This window comes from Triturus cristatus, chromosome 4_1, assembly GCF_964204655.1.
Source record: "Triturus cristatus chromosome 4_1, aTriCri1.1, whole genome shotgun sequence".
NCBI classification, from domain to species: Eukaryota; Metazoa; Chordata; class Amphibia; order Caudata; family Salamandridae; genus Triturus; species Triturus cristatus.
Genome location: NC_140585.1, coordinates 63767354 through 63792878, shown reverse-complemented (window position 1 = coordinate 63792878; position 25525 = coordinate 63767354). Strand labels below are relative to the sequence as shown.

At 50.8% G+C, this 25525-nt stretch overlaps 1 protein-coding gene across 2 annotated transcripts in view; it reads right to left on the bottom strand.

Annotated features, from left to right (window-relative positions):
* Positions 1 to 25525, bottom strand: part of LOC146839531 (N-acyl-aromatic-L-amino acid amidohydrolase (carboxylate-forming)-like) — a 375658-nt gene that overhangs the window by 295038 nt on the left and 55095 nt on the right. Inside the window, exon 1 of one of the 2 annotated variants that reach the window (XM_085651587.1) lies at positions 1026 to 1058. The exons of the other annotated variant lie outside the window; for it this stretch is intronic. The gene's annotated coding sequence lies outside the window, so the exon portion shown is untranslated. Of the gene's footprint in view, positions 1 to 1025; positions 1059 to 25525 lie in introns of those variants that run through there. 2 annotated transcript variants of the gene reach the window in all.

The window sequence follows — 25525 nt, the reverse complement described above, 5'->3', positions numbered from 1 at the left end:
GGCCCGATTCACAAAGAGTAAACTTAGACCTGAAGTCTAGGAGCCCGATTCACAAAGGGTAAACTTAGACCTGAAGTCTAGGAGCCCGATTCACAAAGGGTAAACTTAGACCTGAAGTCTAGGAGCCCGATTCACAAAGGCAAAGTTAGACCTGAAGTCTAAGGGCCCAATTCACAAAGGGTAAACTTAGACCTGAAGTCTAAGGGCCCGATTCACAAAGGGTAAACTTAGACCTGACGTCTAGGATCCTGATTCACAAAGGCAAAGTTAGACCTGAAGTCTAAGGGCCCGATTCACAAAGGGTAAACTTAGACCTGAAGTCTAAGGGCCCGATTCACAAAGGGTAAACTTAGACCTGACGTCTAGGATCCTGATTCACAAAGGCAAAGTTAGACCTGAAGTCTAAGGGCCCGATTCACAAAGGGTAAACTTAGACCTGACGTCTAGGAGCCCGATTCACAAAGGCAAAGTTAGACCTGAAGTCTAAGGGCCCGATTCACAAAGGGTAAACTTAGACCTGACGTCTAGGAGCCCGATTCACAAAGGCAAAGTTAGACCTGAAGTCTAATTTAAACCTGAATGCTAAGGTCCTGATACACAAAGGCACCGTTCGATTTCAGGTCTAACTTGAACTTTGTAAGTCGGACCCAGCATATTACACTAAGACAGACCTGCGTTACCTGCCATAAGCAAACCCTGCGACGCTCCTTTCATTACCTTCGAGGTTGTGCATAAGCCTGACACAGCTTTCGTCACCCCACGCATGCATCAGTGAGCCACAGCTTTCATTAGCTGCGAGAGTGTAAATAACGCAGAGAAGCTCCTTTCATCACGTGGTCTAACCGTAAGGATCTCTTTCCATCTCCTCTGGCAGTGCATCTAATACTTGCTGAGGCCCACCTGTCATATGTCTGATATTGTATGAGACCCCCTTCCTTTCGTTACCTCCGATATTGCATGCTACAAAGGCACTCCTTTTATCGCCCCCAAGACTGTATCTAACTCTGAGACACTCCTTTCATTACCTCCGTCGGTTTCTGTCCAGTGTCCAGGCTCCTCCTCTAGTGAGCTTCTGGTCTCAGACCCCACAGAACTCTCCCCTCCGCCTCCCCATGGGCATGTGCAGCGCCTCCTTCCTGCTGGGTTAATGTGTAAATGAGTTGGTCAGAGCACAGCCAGTGAAAGGGACTTAGTGTTAGCTGTTCTTTGTGAACTTTGCACGAAATGCCAGCTGCGGAGTGTGGCCAGGACCGTGCTTGGGCAGGGGGTTCATGACCTCTTTAAATGTCTATTAACTGAAGCAGATCACTGTGTGCAGGGACAGCCTGTGAGCAGGGACAGCCCGTGCGCAGGGACAGCCCGTGCGCAGGGACAGCCCGTGCGCAGGGACAGCCCGTGCGCTGGGACAGCCCGTGCGCAGGGGCAGCCTGTACGCAGTGTCAGTGGGGCAGCCTGTGCGCAGGGGCAGCCTGTGCGCAGGGGCAGCCTGTGCGCAGGGGCAGCCTGTGTGAAGGGTGAATCTTGCGCAGGGACAGTCTGTGTGCAGGGTCAGTCTGTGCACAGGGGCAGCCTGTGCGCAGGGTCAGCCTGTGTGAAGGGTGACTCTTGCGCAGGGACAGCCTGTGTGCAGGGTCAGTCTGTGTGCAGGGACAGCCTGTGCGCAGGGACAGCCTGTGCGCAGGGACAGCCTGTGCGCAGGGACAGCCTGTGCGCAGTCTCAGTCTGTGTGAAGGGTGAGTCTTGCGCAGTGACAGCCTGTGTGCAGGGTCAGTCTGTGTGCAGGGACAGCCTGTGTGATGGGTGAGTCTTGCGCAGGGACAGCCTGTGTGCAGGGTCAGCCTGTGCGCAGGGACAGCCTGTGTGAAGGGTGAGTCTTGCGCAGGGACACCCTGTGTGCAGGGTCAGTCTGTGCGCAGGGGCAGCCTGTGTGAAGGGTGAGTCTTGCGCAGGGACACCCTGTGTGCAGGGTCAGTCTGTGCGCAGGGGCAGCCTGTGTGCCGGGTCAGCCTGTGCGCAAGGACAACCTGTGCGCATGGTCAGTCTGTGCGCAGGGGTAGCCTGTGTGCAGGGTCAGTCTGTGCGCAGGGACAACCTGTGTGCAGGGTCAGTCAGTGTGCAGGGTCAGTCAGTGCGCAGGGTCAGTCAGTGCGCAGGGACAACCTGTGTGAAGGGTGAGTCTTGCGCAGGGACAGCCTGTGTGCAGGTTCAGTCTGTGCGCAGGGTCAGTCTGAGCGCAGGGGAAGCCTGTCCGCAGGGTCAGCCTGTGTGCAGGGTCAGTGTGCAGGGTCAGTCTGTGAGCAGGGTCAGTCTGTGCGCAGGGTCAGTCTGTGCGCAGGGTCAGTCTGTGCGCAGGGTCAGTCTGTGCGCAGGGTCAGTCTGTGCGCAGGGTCAGTCTGTGCGCAGGGACAGTCTGTGCGCAGGGACAGCCTGAGCGCAGGGACAGCCTGAGCGCAGGGTCAGTCTGAGCGCAGGGTCAGTCTGAGCGCAGGGTCAGTCTGTGCGCAGGGACAGCCTGTGCGCAGGGACAGCCTGTGCGCAGGGACAGCCTGTGCGCAGGGTTAGTCTGTGCGCAGGGTCAGTCTGTGCGCAGGGTCAGTCTGTGCGCAGGGACAGCCTGTGCGCAGGGACAGCCTGTGAGCAGGGTCAGCCTGTGCGCAGGGTCAGCCTGTGCGCAGGGTCAGTCTGTGCGCAGGGTCAGTCTGTGCGCAGGGTCAGTGGGGCAGCCTGTGCGCAGGGGCAGCCTGTGCGCAGGGACAGTCTATGCGCAGGGACAGCCTGTGTGAAGGGTGAGTCTTGCGCAGGGACAGTCTGTGTGCAGGGTCAGTCTGTGCACAGGGGCAGCCTGTGCGCAGGGTCAGCCTGTGTGAAGGGTGAGTCTTGCGCAGAGACAGCCTGTGTGCAGGGTCAGTCTGTGTGCAGGGTCAGTCTTGTGCAGTGACAGCCTGTGTGCAGGGTCAGCCTGTGTGCAGGGTCAGCCTGTGCGCAGGGTCAGCCTGTGTGAAAGGTGAGTCTTGCGCAGTGACAGCCTGTGTGCAGGTTCAGTCTGTGCGCAGGGACAGCCTGTGTGAAGGGTGAGTCTTGCGCAGGGACACCCTGTGTGCAGGGTCAGTCTGTGCGCAGGGGCAGCCTGTGTGCCGGGTCAGCCTGTGCGCAAGGACAACCTGTGCGCATGGTCAGTCTGTGCACAGGGATAGCCTGTGCGCAGGGATAGCCTGTGCACAGGGTCAGTCTGTGCGCAGGGACAACCTGTGCGCAGGGTCAGTCAGTGTGCACGGTCAGTCAGTGCGCAGGGACAACCTGTGTGAAGGGTGGACAGCCTGTGCGCAGGGGCAGCCCGTGCGCAGGGGCAGTCTGAGTGAAGGGACAGCCTGTGCGCAGGGTCAGTATGTGCGCAGGGATAGCCTATGCGCAGGGGCAGCCGGTGCGCAGGGGCAGCCGGTGCGCAGGGGCAGCTGGTGCGCAGGTGCAGCCTGTGCGTAGAAACAGCCTGTGTGCAGGGTCAGTCTGAGCGCAGGGACAGCCTGTGCGCGGTGGCAGCCTGTGCATAATGACAGCCTGTACGCAGGAACAACCTGTGCGCAGGGACAGCCTGTGCGCAGGGACAGCCTGTGTGCAGGGTGAGTGTGTGCGCAGGGACAGCCTCTGTGAAGGGTCAGACTGTGCACAGGGACAGCCTCTGTAAAGGGTCAGTCTGAGCGCAGGGTCAGTCTGAGCGCAGGGTCAGTCTGAGCGCAGGGACAGCCTGAGCGCAGGGACAGCCTGAGCGCAGGGACAGCCTGAGCGCAGGGACAGCCTGAGCGCAGGGACAGCCTGTGCGCAGGGACAGCCTGTGCGCAGGGTGAGTCTTGCGCAGGGGCAGCCTGTGTGCAGGGTTAGTCTGTGTGCAGGGTCAGCCTGTGCGCAGGGACAGCCTGTGCGCAGGGACAGCCTGTGCTCGGGCACAGCCGTTGCATAGGGTCAGACTGTGTGCAGAGTCAGACTGTACGCAGGGTCAGTCTGTGCGTATGGACAGGCTGTGCGCAGGAACAACCTGTGCACAGGGACAGCCTGTGCGCAGGGTCAGTCTGTGCGCAGGGTCAGTCTGTGCGCAGGGTCAGCCTGGGCGCAGGGTCAGATAGCATACCTGAATAGCAGACTCAAATTCCACGCACCGCAAAGGACCCTACGATCAGCCCAGCTCTCCTACGCCTTGGTCCCCCACACCAGAAAGACCAAATCGGGAGACTGCTCCTTCTCCTTCTGCTCGGCCAGAGCCTGTAACGACCTTCCTCTCCACCTCAGACAGATAACATCGCTCCTATCTTCGCAGGAAACCTCAAAACCTGGTTCTTCGACAGACCCGCTTCTTGATGGACTGGAACTTGCGTATCCCCCCCCCAAATCCCCCAGCGCCTTGAGACGCTAACAGGTGAGTAATCGCGCTTAACAAATACCTGCATAGGGACAGCCTGTGTGCAGGGTTAGACTGTGTGCAGGGGCAGCCTGTGCGTAGGAACAGCCTGTGTGCAGGGCCAGTCGGAGCGCAGGGACAGCTTTTGCGCAGGGTCAGCCTGTGTGGAGGATGAGTCATGCGCAGGGTCAGCCTGTGTGCAGGGTGAGTCTGTGTGCAGGGACAGCCTGTGCTCAGGCACAGCCTGTGCACAGGGACAGCCTGAGCGCAGGGTCAGTCTATGCGCGGTGGCTGAGTGTGCTCGGGGACAGCCTGTGCACAGGGTCAGACTGTGCGCAGAGTCAGACTGTGCGTATGGACAGCCTGTGCGCAGGGACAGCCTGTGTGCAGGGTCAATCTGGGTATATGGACAGCCTGTGCGCAGGGAGAGCCTGTGCGTAGGGAGAGCCTATGCGCAGGGAGAGCCTGTTGCCAGGGTGAGTGTGCGCAGGGTGAGTCTGTGGGCAGGGGCAGCCTGTGTGTAGGAACAGCCAATGCTCAGGGTTAGACTGTGAGCAGGGTCAGTCTGAGCGCAGGGTCAGTCTGAGCGTAGGGACAGCCTGTGCGTAGGGACAGCCTGTGCGTAGGGACAGCCTGTGCGCAGGGAGAGCCTGTGCGCAGGGAGAGCCTTTTGCCAGGGTGAGTCTGTGGGCAGGGGCAGCCTGTGTGTAGGAACAGCCAATGCGCAGGGTTAGACTGTGAGCAGGGTCAGTCTGAGCACAGGGTCAGTCTGAGCGCAGGGACAGCCTGTGCGTGGGGACAGCCTGTGCGTAGGGACAGCCTGGGTGCAGGGTGAGTGTGCGCAGGGTGAGACTGTGCGCAGGGATAGTCTGTGCGTAGGGACAGTCTGTGCGCGGTGGCAGCCCGTGCATAGGAACAGCCTGTGCGTAGGGAGAGCCTGTGCACAGGGTGAGTCTGTGCGCAGGGACAGCCTGTGTGCAGGGTGAGTCTGTGCGCAGGGACAGCCTGTGCGCAGGGACAGCCTGTGGCCTGCACAATCATTTCATTTCATAAGGCTTTATTCGAACATTAAGTAAGTTCATAAAAGCACACAATACAACAAAAATTTGTTATAAATACAGAGGCAGAAAAATTCATCAGGATAAAAAAAAAAACATTTAAAAAAGCATACTTTTCCTAGCATTAATGGATTTAAGAAGAAAAGTAGCCGTATAAAAACATACTACCGGATGATGTAAATTAAAAAGTAGACACATACAGTCACGTATAGTTCTGACTTCAAATTTTAAAAACAAGGTTTTCAGATAAGCTATCCGGAAGTGTTTATACAATTGACAAAGCAGAAGAAAGTGCACAGTGCTTTGAGAAGTGGAGTTTTCACATAAACATGGACCAGCAGGATGTAAATTCATAATCGGGAAGGCAACAAGGTTGTGGACAACTCCCATTCTAAATCTGGTCAACACAAACCGATGTGCCTTCCAAGTTATTTGAGACAGATAGGGTTGAAAGCCCACAACTTCATTTAAATCATGATAAAAAGTATAAGATGAAAGACTGGAGCTGTTCTGATGTCTCTTAATAGCAGCCTGTTGTAAAAAACACTGCTTGAGATCAGTTTTAGACAACATATCTGCCCCGTGATGATCCGCTAGGATGTCGATGTTAAAGACCACCCGAAAGCTATCAATAACATACTTCAACCACTGAATCCTTATAAAATGGTCCAAAGTAAGACAGTCAGAAATGATAGCTCTACACAAGGAAGTCTCTTCTTTAATCCAAATGGAGCGCCATAGGAGCAAAGGTCTAAGGGGGGTCAAATCGGAGAGATGGCAAATACCCAATTCGTTATGCACTAAGGTGTTCGAGACAGAGCTTGGCAGACACAAAAGTTTTTTCAAAAATACGTTGAAGAGAACCTGCCGGGGCATAGCCCCATATGCCTGCTCCGTACAATGCAATTGAGACACACCGTGACTGATAAATTTTCAGCATGTCATTTATCCGCCTGTCTCCTAATTTGGTAGCCATAGTAAAAATACCAAAGGCACTCCTGGCCATTTTAGACCGTACATTCTTAAGTTCTATTGCCCAGGTGTTTTTATTTGAAAAAGTAACCCCCAAATATGAAAAGTTATCAACAACCTGGACCTTTTGACCCTCTATGAAAAAAGAGGGTTGTTTCTTTCCAATCCCATGGCCGCATTCCATAACATAGGTTTTGGATTTGTTTAAAACTAGCTTTCTGCTTTTGATAAATTGCATAAAACCATCCAACAACAATTGAAGACCGTATGGTGTACGTGAGATTAAAACCGCGTCATCCACGTAGAGTAACACGGGAACATATTCATTATTAATTTTGGGAGCATCCACTGCCAGAGATTTAAGGAAGGATTCAATTTCATTGATAAAAAGAATGAAAAGCAATGGGGCTAGCACACAACCCTGACGAATTCCACGCCCAATCTTAAACATAGGTGTACATTCGCCTTGTGACCCAAAACGGACACAGGCTCTTAATTTAGAATATAAGCGTGCGAGAAAGAAGATAATACCCTCTGGGGCCCCCATTTCTAACAGCTTTTCCCAAAGAATGCCGTGGTCCACCAGATCAAAAGCACTACTGAGATCTGCAAAGCAAAGGTAAATAGTGCCAGTCTTTGCCAGGGTATATTTACCAACCAGCAGTTCTAAATTTAAACATTGCTCTATCGTTCCGCGACCCTTCCTAAAGCCAAACTGGCTCTCGGCTAAGATGCCATTTTCTTCAGCCCATTACTCCAATCTCACCATGAGCACTCGGCTCATGACTTTAACAGAAGAGTCCAACAGGGAGATTGGTCGGTAATTCTTGGCTTCCCCGCGATTACCTTTCTTGAATATTGGGATTAAAATGGATTCTTCCCATGTCGGGGGCATCTTATTTCTGACAGCTGCGTTAAAAATATTAGTAAGCAGAGGCCCCCAAATTTCTGGGACCAATTTATACACATCAATTGGGACCCCATCTGGGCCTTGTGCTTTCCCCCCCTTACTGTCCCGTATACTGTCTAAAACCTCTTGAACCGTAAAATTTAATGGGATATGCGGCCATTGTTTCCCTGAAATTTGCACTCCACCATCAGGCTGGAAAATTTTAGAAAAGTGCGTAATCCAATCTGCCTGCATAACATAGGAAGTTAGTTCTGGAATTTTGTCGTCTTTAAGAAATGGGGAGTTGACAGTTTTCCAGAATAGGGAACAATTGTTCAGTTCAGCTGCCATGGACAAATTTTCCCAGGCCTCTTGCCGAAGTTCCACTTTCCTATTTTTAAGGGTTTCGTTGTATCTGGCTCTTAGATCTATGACCAGTCCCTTATCTCTGGGTTTGACAGATAGAGCAGATTTCAGCTCCCTCAAGGCCGAGGTGCAAGCTGAATTAAACCAGCCCCGCCGTTGGTCCTCTTTATGTTTACGGGTACCTGTGAGTTTTAGGTTAATGGCCGCATTAATGCTAATAAAATGTTCAATTGTATGAGTTAAAACCACTATAACCTTTAAAATCAGTACACCAAGTTTCCTGTAAACAAATAATGTCAAAAAGATCCAAGAATTCCATCCACCCCAGACTATCTGTTTTTGATCGGATCCCAGCAATGTTCCAACTTACAATGTAACACTCAGATGAGGTGTGGGTACCTGTCCCCAGATTTATACCAAAGCTATCCTGTTGAGAAGGGGCAACATTTAAAATCTCTTCTTCTGACACAGGATTATCCGGTATATTTCCCATTACGGCTAGGGCAGACAGACTACAGGGATTTCCGCCACCAACCCTGATAAACAAGTTTTCGGGCCAATTGTCAACAAGCCTAGGTTCCCTGGAGGTTCTTCTGTAGGGCCTGGGGCAGCACCCTTCTCCTGTCAATCATTTTGGTCCAATCCACTCAGGCATTGATAACGGTTAGCAGTAGCTACCTCGGTGTTTAACAGACTAAGGCCCTCGTCTCCCCTCGTTATCCCTCCCCTCCGCTGCAATGGGAGGTGCTCAATATGTTGCCTATAGAAAAAGCCAAGGGGACGGAGTACGATACCCTGGTCAGTGCTGGGACGGGACGTGGCGCGAATCAGAGCTGTCATTGCTAGGTGAGGGTTACTAAAATTTATGATAACACAATCACCAGGAATGTTTTTGGGGGACATTCCAATCCAATTTGTTCTGGTGGTAACCAGAATCTGATCCGCCATTGCCACAGGAAAACCGCATTCACGGTTGAGCCAAGCCACAGTTTTATTCTTAAGGGAATCATGGGATTCCACAGTACAATTAGGCCCGTCCTGTCTGATAACTGGCACGTTGGTCAAAACTGCCACATAAGGTGCGCAGTCGGGTGGCAGATTAGGTTGGGGGAGGCGATTATCATTAAACCTCCCTCTTCTTGAAGACCTATTCGTGTTCCCCGTGTCATGAGTAATTATATTAGTCGGGGCACCGTTAGCTGGAGTAGCACTAGATGTATCCCCGGGGGCGCATTGTGTGGCATTACCAGCAAACCCCCGCCGATCATTACTTGGAATAATCCCTTTAGTTAACTGAGTGGGAGAAATAGAACCCATGCATGTTTGACCGGTACTTTTTAAGGTTTTAGATTGTTGCACAAGTTGGCCCATTAAATCCCCGGTCTCCCCCTCCGCAGCGATCGATGGGGAGCTGTTATGGGATTTAAATCCCTGTTGCACCAGTTCACCCAATCTGTTCACTTCCCTGGATACAGCCTCGAGTTTATCTAAGAGCGGTATGATAATTTTGTCTAGCTTGCTATCAATCATACCGATTAACATGTCGAGTTGAGCTGGTGCTAGTATCATTTGGGTAGAGTTATCTAGACAGGTATGCTCAGGGGAGCCGACATTAGTGACCGTGTTCTTTTTGCTTTTGCGGCCCCCCTTTTTGGGTTGAACATATCTGTTAACATGTTAGCCTGATCTTAGCACTCTATGTGTTTTAGGGGGTACAGGGGTTGAAACTACAGTGACATTAGGAGACTTGCTAATATCAGAATCCATGGGCAAATCGATATCAGGCAAGGGAACCGGAGTAGACTCTGTTACACAAACACCCACCCTCGATGGGGAAACTGTAAGTACCGATGCTTGGCTGTCATCAAATGAATGTATATCGACCGAAACTAGTTGGCTTGTAGTCTCAGGACTACGATTGCTAGTCAAACCTAGGGATAGTCTGCGTTCCTTGTTGATTTTGTCTACGACTTTGACTAAATAATTATCAAGTGTAGACACAGTTGAACGAGGGGTCCCAGTCGTTTTAGACATGCTGCCCAAAAATGAAAATCAAAATAATATAATAAGATTTCTAAAACAGTAGCAACCGTTTAAAATAGCACTTCCTATGAAATGATACCACCAATATAAAAGTTAAATACAAATTAAAAGTTGTTATATACCGTGGTGAAATGCCTTGGAATTGAATGCTTATTAGCTAATACTATATTCCTAGGACCTTTATGTGCAGGGAACAGAGGCCAACTACACACCACAAGAACACGTATATAACATATGCGGGCACAGACCTAAATAGCGTAACACAACACCTCAACATCCACAACATACAGCGAGGTGTCGTTACGCCACAACAAAATTAAAGCACCCTGATTACTTCAGTGTATTTAGCGAAGTCTAGATGTTAACAACTAAGGGGGGTAGCCCAGCCCGGCCTCTTCCGGCCCCTGACGGCCACAGACTGTCCCGCCCTTGTCCCGGGCTTCTCCCGGCGCCGACCCGCGCGCGATCCCGCGACGCGGAGGGAGCTTCTGAATAAGTAGCGCCTCCGGGCGCGTAGTTCGGCGGAAGTGGGCGGGGCAAAGGGGAATGCTGGGGCTTGTGGTTCCACCCTGCTGCAGCCTCAGGTGGCGCGAGGCGGCAGGGGAACCAGGCGTCCACACGGCGTCCACACAGCGCAGGAGTCACTCGCAAGTTCCCCAGGAGCCAGGTAAAAACTGCACAACGTCCACGCTTGCTGGCCTCGAAGCGTTAACCCCCCGCTCCAGCGAGGGAGCTTCTGAATAAGTAGCGCCTCCGGGCGCGTAGTTCGGCGGAAGTGGGCGGGGCAAAGGGGAATGCTGGGGCTTGTGGTTCCACCCTGCTGCAGCCTCAGGTGGCGCGAGGCGGCAGGGGAACCAGGCGTCCACACGGCGTCCACACAGCGCAGGAGTCACTCGCAAGTTCCCCAGGAGCCAGGTAAAAACTGCACAGCGTCCACGCTTGCTGGCCTCGAAGCGTTAACCCCCCGCTCCACCGAGGGAGCTTCTGAATAAGTAGCGCCTCCGGGCGCGTAGTTTGGCGGAAGTGGGCGGGCAAAGGGGAATGCTGGGGCTTGTGGTTCCACCCTGCTGCAGCCTCAGGTGGCGCAGGGGAACCAGGCGTCCACACGGCATCCACAATCACTTGCGTGTGCTCTGTTAATCAGACGAGTCAGGGGGTGGGGGAAACAGGAGGGCAACACGGGAGGGGCGTCCCTTGGTACGAAGAGAGGGTTTGAGTGAAAGGGCAGGACAAGAACAAGAAGAGAGAGAATCTCCAAATGAAATTGTAAACCTACTAAAGTGAAAAGAAGTCCTGACCTGTTAAGGATGAACAAGAACGCTTCTGCAGATCACCACAGCATCAAACTCCTTTACCCTGATGATGGGGTACAAACTGTATTGATGAGGTGATGAAGCCAGTGTTTAATTTGAGCCGGTGATTTACGGTGCTGGCATCGAAACTCAATTGTCAACATCGTCACTTATGACTGTTGCCACATGGGTGCGCTGTTTGTACAATGAAAAGATGAGCAGAACAACAGTTGTTTATTAACTCAATATACATTAAAAACAACTAACACCAACTGCCCAAGCCATTCTTTTAGCTCTGAGGGCCTCGAGCAGATGCTACAATCTGAATGGTGGATCCAGTAATTTAGGAATGCACTAAGGATGTAGTAGGTTTTATCCCTCAGTAATAGCTTTCATTTATTTGTGGGTGCCAGTGGGCATCACCTCCTGATCCTGAGGTGTGAATAAATATATACTGCTTCGAGGCGTTCTCCGACAGGGAAAGAACGAACGTCCCGTCCCCCCCCCCCCCCGCACTCCTTTGTATTGGGTAAAAGTGATAATCCTTTCAACAAATGCTTTCAAACAATTTTATTCTTCTTCTCTTTCAATTTCATCTTCAAAGTTCCATCAAAATAATGTTTTATTCTGATTATTTTACGTTAATGTGACAATTACTTCCTTTCACTCACAGGGACCCCAATGCATTTCGGGTCATGCCCCTCATCAGGGGGTCCTTCCTGTAAATCTCCGTCGGGTGTACGAAACTGTCGTAATCCTCATGCTAGTGTCAAGGGCATGACCCGAAATGATGAGCATCTTAGTAATTTAGTTATTGTGGCCCTAAGCCATGCAAGGCTTTGAAAGTGAGGCACAATGCCTGGAAATCTATGCGCTGGTGCACCCTCAACAGTGAGGCTGGACTAGAGCCTTGGAGGCTTTGAAAGTGGGGCACAATGCCTTGAAATCTATGCGCTGGTGCACCCTCAACAGTGAGGCTGGACTAGAGCCTTGGAGGCTTTGAAAGTGGGGCACAATGCCTTGAAATGTATACGCTGGTGCACCCTCAACAGTGAGGCTGGACTAGAGCCTTGGAGGCTTTGAAATTCCAGGTAATAGCCATGCACCCGCATTCTGCAGGATCTGTAACTTATTCAACAGACGCTCCTGAAGATTAATGCCCAAAGCATTACAGTATCCAACTTTGAAAGACTGAGGTCATGACGACTAATTTCTTCAAGATTTCTCAGAGTTATTAAAGTTAGAAAAGATGAGGCGGTCACTGTATTTGTCTGAAATTAAAGATGATTATCGAATACAGTCCCTACATTTTTTACTTCGGGAACAGGAACAGGTAAATTCAGATGGCTACCAATCGGGAGACTAAAGGAGGTATTGTTACCTAATAGCAGCTCCATTCAGTCGAAGAGTCAGGTCTTGAGTGGGGCACGTCTGATGTCGATCAGAAGCGCGTTCCAGGTCTCTTTTCTTTTTACGTTTACAGATGACGTACGTGTTTGTGCGTTGTTTGTACAGTGGGTGGAGTTTTGCAGTCAAGAACGAAGCAAGGAAGAGCTGCGGTTAGGTAAGACACATTTTATCTATTAGATAGAGATTGTGGCTGGCATTGCTTTTTGTAAGGAGAGAGGAGGGTGGTATTTAGATAGATGTTCGTATTTTGATGTATGTTTAGTATTTTTAACCACATTTTCATTCCTATACAGGTAGCGGTTGTAGGTCCACGTCGAGGTTGATTGCCTTTTTTTTTGTTGTTTTTAACAAAAGACCAAGAAAAAAACCCAACTTTTTGGGGGATTTTGAAAAATGCCAATTTTTTTAATGTTTTTATTGCAAAACAGGCAAGGAAGATAGAATAGGTGTTAGTGATAGTTAGAAATGTAGTACGTGTGCAATATTATCTAGGTAGTCTGAAGCCACCATCAACAAAAATTTGTCCCAAAAGTCTCTCAGACATTTAGTTTGTTCTTTTGGAAATTAGTGGGTTCAGACTACCAGGCATTTCTTGGAAACTTTGCTCCTTCTTCAAAATTTCCAAGAAGTTATAAAAGTTTGGGTGTGGTTTTCGGACTGATTTGTTGAAGGAGTTGTGCCATCCCTCTATGGCATTATTGGTCTTTGTGTCCAGATTCGAAGACGGTGGAATGTCTCACCGGTGTTTCTGCAGAGGCGCCCAGGAACTGATGAATATGTCCACAACTTCCCTAAATCACCGCCTAAGCATATCAGACTCTATACTACGGAGGTGACTAGGGGAAGAAGGGAAACAAAACAAGGGAAGAAACAAAAGGGGATGAACGTCTGGCACTGTCTCTATCTTCAGTCTCCGCACAGTGAGGTAGCTAAAAGAAAGAAGGAGTGGTTAGCTAACAAGGAAGATGACGTATTCTATCTCACCCTCCCAAGACTGTGCTATACCTTATGTCTCCCTTCTTCTGGTTCCTGTATAGCAAATAAGTAACAAAGGGGGCACTCAGGAGGCTGTAAGAACAAGGAGAGCTCACTCAATATATATATATACCCAGCAGAGAGAGATATAGTAGTTGTCGTCACTTATATGTAGCTCACCATGAGTCCCTCCCCATTAGCGTGTACCACTGCAAGCTTAAACTCAGGGTTTCTGGAAGCCACAGACAAGGCAACAGGCCAGTAGTTGAAGCAACACAGAGCGGGAAGAAAACAATGAAAAGAGCGACCTTCACTTGTTACCAGAGTTTAGAGGCTTCATGAAGACGACTGCAGACCGGTGTAGTCACAGTAGGGTCGCGTGGAGGGAACTCTGTAGAGGGAGGCTTGAGGACACACGAACGGAACCAAGGGCAGGCTGGGGGTCCTGGTGTCCCAAGAAGTAGTGACCAGGAGTAAAGAGACTAATGCAAGCGACGTTCCGCTAACAGGGCCCAAGGGAAATGGAAACCGTCCGGGAAGCGAAACGTGGAGTCCGCAGCCCGACCTACCGGCGGGACGCTGGGTCACCCACAAGTGAACCACAGATCCAAACGGCAGACGGAAGAACACTCGCACGCCACACCACCGTAGCGGGATCCCTCCCTTTCCGCTAAAGCCGCCGAGCAGTCCGAGCAGCCCTAACAAATGAGGGATGACTAGGACAGCGGTGAAGGCAGAGAAACGGGGTAAACAATCCAGGCAATGTACGGGAACGCTTCTGAAAACGGGGCTTCAGGAAAATGAACGCAAAGCGCTTCTTCCGGGGGAAGCCAGGCTTTTGTTCCTGCCTGACTCCTCCGCGCATGCGTGTTCTCGAGGCGCCATCTTGGGGTTGGCGCGGCAACAGTCCTGACAGTACACTCCTCCCAACGACCCCCCCACGGGTCTGGGCTTGTTGGGATGTCGTCTGTGCAAGAGGCGAAGCAGTCTGGGTGCATGCACGTTACTAGCTGGTTCCCATGACCGCTCGTCAATTCCATAGCCTTTCCAGTGGATCAAGTATTGCAGTCTTTGTCTGACTCTTCTGGAGTCTATGATTCTTTCCACCTCGTATTCTGGTTCTTCGTCAATGAGAAGAGGTGCAGGAGAGGGCCGCAATCGAGTTACTGGCTCAACAGGCTTCAACAAAGAGATGTGGAAGACAGGATGGATGTTTAGAGAGGGGGGAAGAGCCAATTTAAGGGCCACCGGGTTAACTACTTTGAGGATTTCATAGGGTCCAATGAATTTTGGCTTGAACTTGCAGGATCCCTTTAACGCTACGTTCCTTGTAGACAACCACACCTTATCTCCCGGTTTATACTCAGGCCCGGGTCTTCTATGAGCGTCTGCTCCTTCCTTATACCGAGCCTTTGCTTGTTCAAGATTACTTTTAGCTGCCTGATGCACTAGTTGGAGGTCTTGTATCATATCTATGGCCTTGGGAGTAGAACAAGAAGAATAGACAGGTTGACAGATGGTTCTGGGATGATACCCGTAAGTGCACATGTAAGGCGTGGTCTTGATAGCTGTATGGTAGCTGTTGTTATAAGCTATCTCCGCCACCCAAACTAAGTCGTCCCATTCTCTAGTGGACTGCATGACCTGACACCTGATGTAATGCTCAAAGCACTGATTGACCCTTTCCGTTTGTCCATCCGTCTGAGGGTGGTGGCTGGAGGACAAACGGGCGTCAATCTCTAGCAAGGTACACAATCCCTTCCAGAATTTGGAAACGAACTGTGCACCTCTGTCCGAAATGATGACAGATGGGAGTCCATGCACTCAAACTATCTGTTGTAAAAAGATAAGAGCCAATGTTCGTGATGTGGGGAGTTTGGTTAATGGAATGAAGTGTGCCAGTTTCGAAAATAAGTCTACAACCACTAATAATGTAGTGTGTCCCTTTGCTGTACGTGGTAAGTCTACTATGAAATCGAGTGAAATGGTAGGCCAGGGGCGAGGAGGTGTGGGCAAGGGAAGCAAAAGCCCCATAGGTCGTTGAGGGGACGACTTGCCTTGAGCGCATATACTGCATCTCTGAACATACAGTTTGGTGTCTTTTATCATATCAGGCCACCAGAATCGTCTATGTAAGGACTCTAGCGTCTTCACATACCCTGGATGTCCTGCAAGGGGATGTGAATGGGTCCACTGTAATGCTTGTTCCTGTAGCTCAACAGTGGGAAGTACCAGACCTCCTTCTATATAAGCACAACCAGCTTCGTATAGGACTGGGTTTGAACCAATTATGTCCTTCATATCAACAGCGATTTGTTCATGTCGGACTCTATCAAGAAAATCTTCCTCTGAACAGATTCCTCCTACTATCTTCTCGTGGGCTATGATAAGGGGTGGTTCTGGGGCAGTTTCTTCATTTTCATAGCCTAGTCGGGATAAGGCGTCCGCCTTCCCATTCCTTTTTCCTGCCTGATAACGAATAAGGAAGTCGAATTCGTTAAAAAATTGTGACCAGCGTAACTGTCTTAAGGACAGTGCTCTTGCAGATTTCAAATACTGCAAATTTCGATGATCAGTTAATACTGTGAATGTGTACTTGGCTCCTAGTAAGTATTGCCTCCATTCTTCAAATGCTTTTCTTATGGCCAACAATTCTTTGTCTCCTATAGCATACTTTACTTCAGCGGGAGTGAGCTTACGTGAAAAGAAAGCTACCGGATGGAGTATGCCAGTCTGAGGGTCATACTGTGAGAGAACACCACCTACTGCTACGTTGGAAGCGTCTGCTTCTACTACAAATTCATGAGCAGGGTTCGGATGTCTTAGCACTGGGGCTTGGGTAAAAGCCTCCTTCAGTCTTTTAAAAGCGTCGTCTGCTTCTGGGGTCCACAGGAATTTTACGCCTTTCTTCAAAAGAGCAGTAATGGGGGAAACCAATTGAGAGAAATTACAAATGAATCTACGATAAAAGTTGGCAAAGCCAATGAAACTTTGCGTCTCCTTCACCGTCTGGGGAGCTGCCCAACGATGAATTGCCTCTACCTTTATCGGATCCATCCGAAGTCCTTGAGGAGAAATGATGAAACCTAAGAAGGGCACTTCTTGTACATGAAAGATGCATTTCTCCAATTTACAATAAAGCTTGTTAGTTCTTAACCTTTCCAGTACACTTCTAACATGTCTTTCATGTTCTGCCAGGGAGCGGGAATAAATAAGCAGGTCGTCTATATAAACGATTACATACTTATCAATCATGTCCTTGAGGGTTTCATTGATGAAAAATTGGAATGCCGAAGGGGCATTACACAATCCAAACGGCATTACTAAATATTCGTAAAGACCATATTTAGTGCAAAATGCAGTCTTCCATTCATCCCCCTCTCTCACACGGACGAGGTGGTAAGCTCCGCGTAAATCCAGTTTCGTGAATATGGTTGCACCCATGACACGGTCAAGGAGATCAGAAATCAGAGGTAACGGGTATCTGTTCTTTATGGTTACTGCATTAAGCGCTCTATAATCGATGCAACATCTCAAACCTCCCTCTCTCTTCGGTTTAAAAAAAAAGAGAGGAAGAAGCTGGAGAGCATGAGGGACGAATAAACCCCATATGTAACATCTTTTCCAGGTATTCTCGGAGATAGATGTTCTCTTTTTCGGTAAGGTTATATACACGACTGCATGGTATACGTGCCCCTGCCTGTAAATCAATCCGGCAGTCGTACAGTCTATGCGGAGGAAGACTGGTAGCCTCCTTTTCATCAAAGATAGAATGCAAATCACGGTACCCTGAAGGTAATAACCCTTCTTCCACAAGACTCGATGCTACTTGGTCACTCCCAGAAATTACTAAGGGCGATATGTTATTCGACCTAGATACGTGCCGAAATTCCAAGGTTAAGTCTTTCCAATTAATGATAGGATTATGTTGACGCAACCAGGGCAGCCCTAAAATAACCGGGAACTGGGGAGCGCTGATCAAGTCAAAGACCATGATCTCTGAATGCTGGTCTTCTATATCAACCCTTAGGGGAGCTGTCTGGTGGGTAACAGGACCTGAGGTTAGGGTGCTACCATCAATGGTTATTACATCTTCCCAGACTGCCTTAGCTACTTGATCGATATTGTGATTCTTGGCCCGTAAGAGATCCACGAAATTCCCTGATGCGCCAGAATCGATCATCACTGGGACCCTGACCTGATTCTGACCCCATGTAATACATGCTTGAACAAAAAAATGACGAGCTTGTCTTGAAGGCTGGTCGGAAGAGGAGACAATTAATCCTGAAGTACACGAGACTCCTGTCTCCTTAGATCTCGGGCTTCTTAGTTTTCCGAACGTGAACCCTGTTTTGGTCGCACAGGACACTCTCTCAGGAAATGGCCTGACTTTCCACAGTACAAACAGAGTTTATTGTCTCTGCGTCTTTGTCTTTCTTTGTTGGTCAATGGTCCTTTCACTGTCCCTATTTGCATGGGTTCTGTTTCTTCGAGACATTTCTCAGCATCGGGTTTCTTCTCGCGGTAGGGCATCCACTTATAATCTCCCTTACCCTTTTCTCTCTTTCTTTCATTAAGACGGTGATCGATCTTTACCACCAAGTCTATCAACTCTGGACAAGTATCGGGGGGATCCACCACCTGTGCTAAGGCGTCCTTCAACTCATCCCTTAGACCCTTATGGAAAAGTGCGCTTCGCTTTTCCTCTGGCCAACCAGCCTCTACTACTAGTTTTTGAAAGTTGGTTATATAAATGGCCAAATCCTTGGTACCCTGCCGTAAATTCAAGAGTTCAGTGTCAGCAGAATGTGTAAACGTGTGTTTATCAAATAGCTTCCTAAGCTCGCGACGGAAAGCATTGTAATCATATAACAAGGGGTCGTCTCTCTTTATAAGTGGTATGGTCCAATTAGCGGCTACCCCACCCAGCTAGGACATGACAAAAGCTACCTTGGCTTGTTCTGTAGGAAAGCATGAGGCTTTGCACATGAAGTGCAACTGGCATTGGCTGATAAATACAGAGAATTTGGCAGAGTCCCCAAAAAACCTTTCAGGTGGAGCTAAAGGTATGGTTGGGGGCGTTGACACCTGTATCACTGGGGGGGTGGTAGCGTTCGAACCTGTTCTACCTACATCACTCTCCACCCTCCGGTCTGTTTGTAAGGAATCTACCCTGACTGCTAAAGACTGAGTCTCCACTTGGAGATTACCTATCATATGCGCTAGGTCCGCTAATGATACCTGGTTCAGTTCCATGGCGCCTGGGCAGAATTATGGTTTATATCTTTTTAGGCTTTGCGTTCTGTCCAGATTCGAAGACGGTGGAATGTCTCACCGGTGTTTCTGCAGAGGCGCCCAGGAACTGATGAATATGTCCACAACTTGCCTCAATCACCGCCTAAGCATATCAGACTCTATACTACGGAGGTGACTAGGGGAAGAAGGGAAAGAAAACAAGGGAAGAAACAAAAGGGGATGAACATCTGGCACTGTCTCTATCTTCAGTCTCCGCACAGTGAGGTAGCTAAAAGAAAGAAGGAGTGGTTAGCTAACAAGGAAGATGACGTATTCTATCTCACCCTCCCAAGACTGTGCTATACCTTATGTCTCCCTTCTTCTGGTTCCTGTATAGCAAATAAGTAACAAAGGGGGCACTCAGGAGGCTGTAAGAACAAGGAGAGCTCACTCAATATATATATATACCCAGCAGAGAGAGATATAGTAGTTGTCGTCACTTATATGTAGCTCACCATGAGTCCCTCCCCATTAGCGTGTAACACTGCAAGCTTAAACTCAGGGTTTCTGGAAGCCACAGACAAGGCAACAGGCCAGTAGTTGAAGCAACACAGAGCGGGAAGAAAACAATGAAAAGAGCGACCTTCACTTGTTACCGGAGTTTAGAGGCTTCATGAAGACGACTGCAGACTGGTGTAGTCACAGTAGGGTCGCGTGGAGGGAACTCTGTAGAGGGAGGCTTGAGGACACACGAACGGGACCAAGGGCAGGCTGGGGGTCCTGGTGTCCCAAGAAGTAGTGACCAGGAGTAAAGAGACTAATGCAAGCGACGTTCCGCTAACAGGGCCCAAGGGAAATGGAAACCGTCCGGGAAGCGAAACGTGGAGTCCGCAGCCCGACCTACCGGCGGGACGCTGGGTCACCCACAAGTGAACCACAGATCCAAACGGCAGACGGAAGAACGCTCACACGCCACACCACCGTAGCGGCATCCCTTCCTTTCCGCTAAAGCCGCCGAGCAGTCCGAGCAGTCCTAACAAGTGAGGGATGACTAGGACAGCGGTGAAGGCAGAGAAACGGGGTAAACAATCCAGGCAATGTACGGGAACGCTTCTGAAAACGGGGCTTCAGGAAAATGAACGCAAAGCGCTTCTTCCGGGGGAAGCCAGGCTTTTGTTCCTGCCTGACTCCTCCGCGCATGCGTGTTCTCGAGGCGCCATCTTGGGGTTGGCGCGGCAACAGTCCTGACACTTTGCTCCACCCTCTAAGCAGGTCATGTAACAGTTCCACCACTTCACAGGAAATCTTGGATTCCTCTTGCGACCGAACCTAATTAGATGGCCAATCCATGTGTCCTCAAAGTAATTTAGTAGGGCACCCAATTTGTCTTCATTTGTAGTAAAATACTCTGATTCAGTAAGTGATGTGTAGTATTCATGCACACAGTCAGGAAGAACAAAGCATAGGGGTGTTAATTTTGCAGTTTACTGTCTGATAATGTAATCCTCAACTAAGGATTTTTTTTCTTTTTTCGCCACTACACAATGTGAAAAAAACATCCTTGAATGTGGGTATCAGGATACATTTTGGTAATGGTGTTAATCATTGATAATTCGAAATCAATTATCACTTTTCTGGGGCTTTTATTAAGTGTTTTAGTCTCAACCACTGTTAAAAAATAAGTTTGAGGGGCGTGGCCAAGACCTCGATGGAGTGAGACGTTTGTTATCTGAGCTCCGTCCTCCAGAGGCCAGCCGGAGGCTATTTTGAGCTATCAGCAGTGCGGCGGGATAAAATCTGTGCCCCCCCCTAGCAGTTCATAGCCCGCATCCAGCTTTGGGAGGAGCGACTGGGCCCGATGACACGGAGACCCTCGGGGCGAGGAGACGGGCCTGCTGCGAGGCTCCCGACCTCCATGTTGAGGGCGGCCTCGCCCTGCGGTGAGCTCGGGACCGGATCTTGAGCTCGTGCCTGCGGAGTGGGGCACTACTGGGGTGCAGCGCATGCCCTGCCGCCCCCGCACAGAGCTTGGGCCCAATCGGAGGTCCTGTGTGGCTGCGGACGCCCGAAGACGACTTGGAGGGAGAAAGCGTTCGAGGCCGTGTGACACGGCCCGCCGGCTGCCATCAGAGCTCCCGGTTCGCCCACTGGTTCCAGTAGGGGAGAGCAGAGGTGAGGAGGACGGCGCACGGGCCCCGGGGGTGGAGGTGCGGGCCCCCGTGGGGCTGGGAGGCGTCCCTTAAACATTGTGAGTGGCATCGGCACTCCCCCGGGGCCCTACCTGTACTGCTATTGCAAGCGCCCCATTTATGCCTCCCCCTGAAAGGTAGTGACAGCGTGGGGGGGTCTGGACTCTGGCGCCGCGGCAGCTCTCTTGATGTCGCAGCTCCGCTGGGCCAGAGGTTCCCCCGGCTGGGCCCACAATGGACTGGAGCAGCGCCGGCCCCGGAGGACTCGGCCACACAAGGACTCCCTCACACTCCCTTCCCAATACCTGAGGGGGCCTACAATTTCTGCTGCCTCGCCGTTGCCGGCGGCCCGCGACGCCACTCTCCTGGGACCGGACTCTCCTCGGTGTCTGGGGCGCAGCCGCTGGGCTTGCCTCCCACCGTTGCAGTGACGTTTTACTCGCCCCTTATCTGCAAAATCTTGGATGCCACGCTCCTGCCTGATTGCGCTGTCCTCTGTGGCCGCGAGCGAGCCGGGGGGGCTGCAGAGATACTGCCACATCAAAGCACTGTGACTCTCTGCCCCAACATGGAGTGAAGAAGGGCCCGGGTATCTGCTCTGGCTACTCTACTGCTTATCAGCGCTGCTGCCTGGGCCTGCAGTGAAGACGAATCCGGATAGCTGGACTGCATACTCCCTTGCTACTCGGAGACGCTGCTTGGGCCTGGAGTGAAGAAGGGCCCGGGTACCTGAACTGCTTGCCTTTTAACTGCTTTGCACTGTGGCCTGGGCCTGGAGTAGCGAAGGGCCTGGGCCCCCCCAGACAGACCTTCCCTAGTGGAGCAACCAGTCAGAGACAGCGGGGTTTTCCGACTGGACACAGGCAACCACCCACACAGACTGCAACCCCCTTTGCTAGCGCTATGACTCAAACCAAACTAGGGAAGGCCGCATCACAACCAACAACTAAAGACAAGTCGGTGACGGACCTGTGGCACAAGCCAACCTCGATGCCTTCACAGGAAGACCCTGCGATGGCCGACAAACCGGAGGCGACCGATAATAGCCCCATCACACAGGCATTCATGTCTAATTTTCTCCAAGAAATAAAATATGTGATCAACTCTCAAGCTGGATGTCAAAACCTGCCTTACTGACATTCGGCTCGATGTCACCGAAATCGGCAAAAGAAGGGATGACCTGGAACGCACCCTCGACTTGCGCACGGAAGATCAGGAGAAGCTTTGGTGCTGTGTCTCCACACTCGAAGAGCAACACGTCGAGCTCAAAATTAAGCAGGAGGACTTGGAAAATAGAAGCCGCTGGAACAACCTCCGCATAAGGGGTGTGCCGCGAGGAGCGGAAGGGCAAGACATCATGACCTATGTCGCAGACCTCCTCCATGCAGTCCGAGGGGACGATGACTCCTCGCCTCCTTCATTAGATCGTGCACATCGAGTTGCCCCCCCACGTGGAAACACCAACCTGGTCCCTGATATCTTGACCAGGGTCCACTTCTTCACAGAGAAATAAATAATCCTCCCGGCGTCTCGGACAGCCGAGAAACTGGAATACGAAGGGCACAGCATTCAAATCTTTCAGGACCAATCCCCCCTCACCCTGCCCCGCAGCAGGGATTTTAAGCCAGTGACTGACAAACTGAAAGAATCCAATGTCAAATACCAATGGGGCCATCCCTTTGCTTTGATTTTCCACTGGGAGGGGAAACGTAGATCCCCGAGGTTCCTTAAGGAGGCTTTACAATTGCGCCACATCTCGCCTCAGACCCGGTCTTTCTCCCCTCCGCCTGCTGACTCGGAATCCCGGATCTCTCTCCGCCCCGGGTGGTCGACAGTGCGACCCCCCCGCGCTGGCCCCCCCTAGACCCAATGCAACAGCCCTCCAAGCCAAGCAGGACATTATCCACCACTTGAAAGCAATGGAGACTTCGCAATCCTCGGAAGGGAGGGGCCTGCGGTCGGGCCCCCCCTCCCCTTCTGGCTTAGGCGCCGGGGACTGATCTCTGGTTAAATGTGCCTCTATCGTAATAGAAGAGAGATTCCTCTTTTGCCCTGCAGCACTAGTCCTGATCCCCTATGCAGACATTTGTTGTAGCAAATACTGCCCGGACACTTTTTGCTTATGATCTTTTTTTAGTACAGATGCACGCTATTATTGGATCTACATGTCTGTTGTAACTCTCAAGCGGCATGCATACCCACACCTCCTTTAACTTTCTCTGTAGCTCCCAGCGCACAACCTCTTTTATACTCCAGGGGCTTCGTTCTACACCACGTTGAGGGGCTTTGAGAGCAATCATGCGAGGGCCCTCGTACCCCCCGTTGATCGTAAGGCAGACCGGCCACTGGAGGGCGGACGGTGACTCTTCTCTGACCCTGCCGTGGCTCACCCCACCATCTCCTTGGTCCCTAGGAGGAGTGACTTCCTCAGAGACGCCCTGGTCTCCACCACTGGGCCACTCCTGGACTGGAATGGTCCTTCTTGGCCCCGTTGGCCTTCTCGTTGTTTGTTCCATTTCCTTCTTCCCGCTCATTTCCTTCCTATACTTTCTTACCTCTTCCTTTCCTCCATCTGGATCCTTGGAGAGAGAACCCACATTCTGCATGACTACCCAGCTCCTTGGCCGGAACTTCTGGGGACCGACGAGAAGGCCCGCTCTCTCCTGTGCTGGAGAGAGCTTTCACGCTACCCCACGCTCCGCTACAATCACCGCCTACACTTTGGACTCAGAGCCTAGCGAGAGAGAGATGCGATGATCCGCATATCTGCCAGCGCATGGACTTACTCGTAATGACCGATGGCACATATTAAATGTCTCTCCCTTAATGTCAAAGGCCTAAACGCACAAAACAAAAGGAGGCACATCTGGCGCTACCTTCTCCTGCAAGACCCAGACATTATCTTTCTCCAAGAAACCCATCTTTTAAGCACTGACACTTTATGCATGTCTCACCCCAAATTTCCAATACAATCCTGAGCCTCTGCGCCAACCAAGACAGCAGAGGTCGCCGTTCTTTTTAAAGTGGGCCTTCCTTTACAGATCACACGCATCATACGGGACAAAGAGGGTCGGTTCCTTAAGCTTGCACTCCTAATACAGGGTAAACCACTCACTTTGCTTAATGTATATGCCACCAACCACACGCAAGATGCTTTTCTCCACGACCTACTTCGAAACACACTCTCTCGAGAACCAAACCCAAACCCAATTATCTTCAGGGGCGATTTTAATTCAGTGTGGGACCCCAGTCAGGACCACACCACCTCCTCTTTCCAGGGAATAGGGGCTATGTCTGCAGCGCTTAAGCGTGATATAGAAGCTCAGGGCCTCATCAATGCTTGGCATTACCGGGAGCCAGAGACACAGGATTATACTTTCTATTCTCATGTCCACCGCTCCTCCCGTATTGATTACTTTTTTATATCCCAGTCTCTTATTCGCTCCTTGAACTCTGCAGCGATTTCGGGCATATCCATCTCAGACCATGCACACCTAGAAATCACAGTCAGGCATAGGCAGACATCCGAGTTCCACTCCTAGGTGGCGCCTAAGCCCACATGTCCTTCTGGACCAGGTGGACGTAGCTGAATTACGGCAGGCAAAACAATCATACTTTGCTACTAATGACCTCCCGAAAACTCACAGACACACTTTGTAGGACTCTTTTAAAGCTGCGATCCGGGGCACCATTACCTCTATCTCTATAGCCCGCAGGTGGGAATCCCGCCTGGAGGAAGATAATCTTACTCGCGACATCAAAACCTTGGAACAGCAAAGCCACAGAACGCCCTCTATCTCAATGCAAAAACGACTTGCCTCGCTCCGGGGCCAGCTTAAAGCTCTTCGCGTAAATAAGGCGGAACACTTCCTCTTGGCTTTAAAACAAAACTTTTATGGAGGAGGTAACAAGGTGGGATCCATGCTGGCGTGTCGCCTCTGCCTTCAGATATCTCGCGGCCACATCTCTAAGATTGCTGTACTGGGAGGGGATTGGGCAATCTCAGAACAAGCCAAACAACGGGAGTTTAGCACGTTCTTCTCCAACTTGTATGACTAGGGCGACACCTGTGTGGATCAGATAGACCCCTTTCGGTCTTCCTGCCCTTGGACGCCAATAACCCCCTTTTTCACACAACAACTGGAGGAACCCATCACAGCAGCAGAACTGCAAAAAGCGTTGAAAAGCATACCTGTGGAAAAATCACTGGGCCCCGATGGCCTAAAGCTGGCCTTCTATCGACTATTTCTCGCCGGAACTCCAGACCCCTCTGCTATGCCTTTTTAACTCCTTTGCGGAGACCAGGTCGGTTACACCGACGATGGCCGAAGCGGAGATAGCACTCATCCCCAAGCTTGGAAAAGATCCCACTGCATGTGCCTCATTCCGACCTATTTCTTTATTAAATGTAGATGCGAAATTATACACCAAAATCCTCGCCCAACGACTTGCTCCCCATCTTCCAGGCTTAATTGAGCCCGACCAGGTAGGCTTCATTCAGGAACGTCAGGGGGCTGACAATATCCGCAGTGAAGCCCATTTAGTGCAATAGGCGCAACACACCAGCTTTTCTCCTCTCCCTGGATGCCCAGAAGGCTTTGGACCACGTTGACTGGTTTTTCCTCCAGGCGGTCCTCCAGCGTATAGGTCTTGGGCCAAATATGGTTGCGCGAGTCATGACCCCCTACACGGCACCCTCCACACGG